This window comes from Anarrhichthys ocellatus, unplaced genomic scaffold (genome assembly GCF_004355925.1).
Source record: "Anarrhichthys ocellatus isolate YVR2014 unplaced genomic scaffold, GSC_Weel_1.0 scaffold24, whole genome shotgun sequence".
In the NCBI taxonomy this organism is placed as follows: Eukaryota; Metazoa; Chordata; class Actinopteri; order Perciformes; family Anarhichadidae; genus Anarrhichthys; species Anarrhichthys ocellatus.
The window spans coordinates 2,258,987-2,263,170 of record NW_022280054.1 but is presented as its reverse complement, the minus strand read 5'-3'; positions in this window follow the sequence as shown (position 1 = coordinate 2,263,170).

Below are 4,184 nucleotides of genomic sequence, written 5' to 3'. Positions count from 1 at the left end.
CCCCCCCCCCCCCCCCTCTTTCTCCCTCTCTTCCTCCCCTCCCTAAGGAAGGGAAACTCTCACTTGAATGTTTGGCCTGTATTTGACCTTGTTTGGACCTCCTCTGGTAAAGGTGGAACTATAGGCGACGCACCAGAAATGTGAGATTATAATATATGTGTCATAGGCTATGCTGAACTTTTTTGGTCAGGATAACCCGATCTATAGTGTCCATAGGGGGGTAAATGTGTCATCCTTAACACAGTGAACACAAGAATAAATGACAGTAACACGAGAACTGTATGCGAACCGGTACGGGCACGTGTAAAATATGTTTATACACAAGAAACATGCATTATTTTTATTATTTAGTGGCTTTATGCCTTGTGAGGAATTTGTTCATTTTGTATTTTACTTTATTTCCGTGTATTAAAAAATCATGTGCTTTCTGTATGTAATTTTGATGTTTTTATATCAGTGAAAGTGAACTTACCTGAGGCACGGGTTTCTTAAAAAAAAAGAAAAGAGAATACTCATGAAATTGTTTTACTTTTTCCATCACATGTGAAACGTGAATCCACCTAAACAAAAATGTTTTTCGTTCCTATAATAAATTAACTAAAGTTTCTTTAATGAGTTGACATTGTTCTTTACATTCTTAATTGGCCTTTGGCCAAATTATTATTATTGTTATTATTATTGCTAACGGTAAACCTTTGAGGGCAATATATTTTTAATAATTCATGCCTGTAGCTATAGGTCGTTTGATAACGTCACAGTTGTGACAGGCCCGTTTAGTCAGGACATGGCTGTCTGTTGCTGCTCCCATGCCAAACCGATGCATTATTCATAATTTGGTTATGGAGCGTTTGGAGAGGAGGACTGGCAATTTCCAGTACAAGCTAGAAAAACTGGCAGATAAAGGATGAAGAGAAAGAGGCCGTTTAATGGCTCAAAGATAAAGTTTTGCAGCACTTGACATGTACATAATATATTTTAATACTATGTTATTCTTGCAATAATTAGCCTAGATAAACTAGCCCCAACAGCCTATTAATTATATAAAACAAAGATCCATTTCAATTTAATTATACCCGCAGTGTGTTTGTGTGTTTTAGTGTGTTTATCAGATTTGCACGTATTTCTCTTTCTCTCTGAGAGATACAGATATATAACTTTGTTATTTTTACACAACATAATAAAAGGTATTCGATCTCGATGTTGTGAATCCCCATGATCCGTCTTAAATCTGCCTCCTGCCCATCTTCGCTGTATTAAAATGTTGCCAGTTTATGTGTCATGACCTAAAGTTTGGCATTATGCATAAAAATATAAAGGCAGCACAGAAAGCTAAACAAAGCCAAGGCCTTTGTAAAAATCATTTACTAACGCCTGCCTCACTTGACTTACAAATTTGCCTGATTCATTTCCTGACATCTTAACCGCCTCCTATTGAACATTTAATAAACACCTGACACGGGATCCTATAATTATAGGAATCCGGATCGCATTACCCCTTCCGATATTTCCACACAAAACACAATGTCTTTAGCTATTAATTAATACTGATCTCACAGAGTCTGCACTAGAGTCTGGAGTGTTTGTGTATCTCGCCGTTTGGGGCAGGATTTAGACGCCAAAACTATTGAATTATTGATTCACAGCCTCGCCAGTAATGGAGGAGACGGAACTGGGAAACTGCTGAGCCGGGAGCGTGCGCTGCTATGCGAAGGAGCAGAAACACCGGGGTCGGGGGCGCGCCTGTCCTGGAGTGGTGTGTGACCGGCTGTGTTTAGACCGCAGAATGAGGTCAAGTTCATCAGAGTGGTTATGTCCCATTAATTACATTGTTCAGACGTTATTATTCAGTTGTTTCATAGAGAACAATTGGGTCTAAGGCGTCTCATTTTGTTTCAAGACATGACAAATCCCCCTTTGGAATTAAAAAATGTGATTTAAAGGTTGAGGAATTATTTTCTAATCTCATATACTATCATTATAGAAGTATTAGATTGACTAAAATGCCATAAACTACAAGTGTCACTATTATTGAGTACACCACAAGGACATTCCTGTATGGTGAAATAATGAAAACAGTGATTTTATGAAGGGATAATTAAATTTCCATAATGCAGTGTATCCTGAAGAACTCACCTCGAACAGAGTCTGTGCCTTTACTACCGTCTCAATTTTTTTGCAATTTACACAACAGAGTTTTAAACATTTTTGTGCACTTCTTCATGACTACAATTTTAATGTCTTAAATCCTGCCCTTGTGGCTCGGACCGCCAGCTATCAGCATGTCCTGAGGTGCAGCGGCGGAGCGGCGGGCCTCCGCCCTGAGGGGCCCAGGAGACAATGAGACGGGGACACACAAGTGTTCTCCTGATTAGACATGGAGACGACCAGCGCTCTCTCTCTCCTCTCAACACACTCTTGAAGACACACACACACACACTCACACACACACCCACGCAGCCAGCCGGGAGCCGACCATGCAGGCTCCCTCGCTCTGGCTTCTTCCTCACTGTCTTTCCCTCTCGCCCCGCTCCGTGCTTTCCTCTGGTCTCTCCCTCCTTCCTCAACTCAAACAAACTCCCTCTCTCTCTCTCTCTGTTGTAATGGATTATTGTACACCGTTTTGGAGGAGTCGAGAGTGGGCCAATTCTATTCAAGTTCATCAAATGAATGAAAGCAACATTGGACATATAAATCCAAATGTTTAAACACACACACACACACACACACACACACACACACACACACACACACACACACACACACACACACACACACACACACACACACAGATCTTCATAGCCTGGTGAGTCACAACAGCACTCCACACCATGGAATCCTTCATATCAACTGGTGCTGTCTTGTTGCTATATTTACCCTCACTACAACCCCGGAGACAAATACACTCTCTCATTTCCCGCACTTGGCCCTTTATCAAATTAGGGCACGTTTAACAATCACACAGAGTTTTTAACTGACAGCCGAGGCACTTTTTCTGCATGTGAAGGGCTGTGGCTAAATGTGATTGTATACACTGTGTGTATCCACGCTTGTGCGTGTACGGATCTATGTGAGAAAGTATAGTGAGAAAGCTCCCTTTCTCTTCTTCTTCTCTCTCTCAAAGGGCTTGCCTTTGTTACATGTTAGGAGTGCTCAAAGAGCAGGGGCGCACACACAGCACTGCACCAAAGACAACAGCCATCAGGAGCAACGGCAAGATAAAAGACCAACTTCAAAGACATCAATTGGAGCGAAAGTGAAAAAGAAAACCTGCTGAAAACTCCCTCCAATAGCACTCAGGCCAGCAATTAGGACGCCATATCGCTGCCTGTTATCACATGCGTGCACCATATAGGCCTGGGTGGCTAACCGCAGCGCTTGGTGTGGGTTGCAGTCAGCGGAGAATTGCAGCATTCATAGAGCTCGACTGTAACACTGTATTTAATTTCACTGTAGGATGAAAAGTGGGTGTTCACACAGATTTGACCCCTGCTATGACCAGGGAGGCTTAACCGTGGTGATTACAGACAGAGAAAAACAACAGTCTCCATCTCCAGCTCCTTCTATTCAGCAGCTAAGTAGAACAAAACAAAACAGAGGTCAGAACAAAACAAGAAGTCTAATTGTTTCACGGTTTCCTGTTTAGGTGCCCCAGGGCAATCTACACATTTTTATGTACTGGGTGCATTTTATTTGTTATTAATTCATTTCCAGTTGCAGCTGGTTGGCGGATTAGGGAGATACCATAATGTATAACTCCCTGCCCTGGGAAGAAGACATAACAAGGGTGTATGTGTTGAGACCCGTGGGCATTAGTAGCTCTGAGGGGATTTCATTGTTTCCACCGGAAAAAAAAGGGGACATTTAGTGCGTTGTAGACCCAATGTGGTGTCAATACACACTTTCCTCTGTGTGTATTGTGATCTCAAAGAAAAAGAGGAAAAAAATGAAATGCAAAGAGAGAAAGAGAAAGAGAGAGAGAGAGAGAGAGAGAGAGAGAGAGAGAGAGAGAGAGAGAGAGAGAGAGATGAGGGGCACACAGTAAATGTTACACATTTGGCCCATGCCGCTCTGTATTTACAAGCTAGTAAGATCCAATCATCTGTGTGTGAGTATAATCGAGTACTTGCTTTTCAATCATCAGATGTTTGTACACAGACTCTTAAATTACAAAAAGCCTCTTGGAA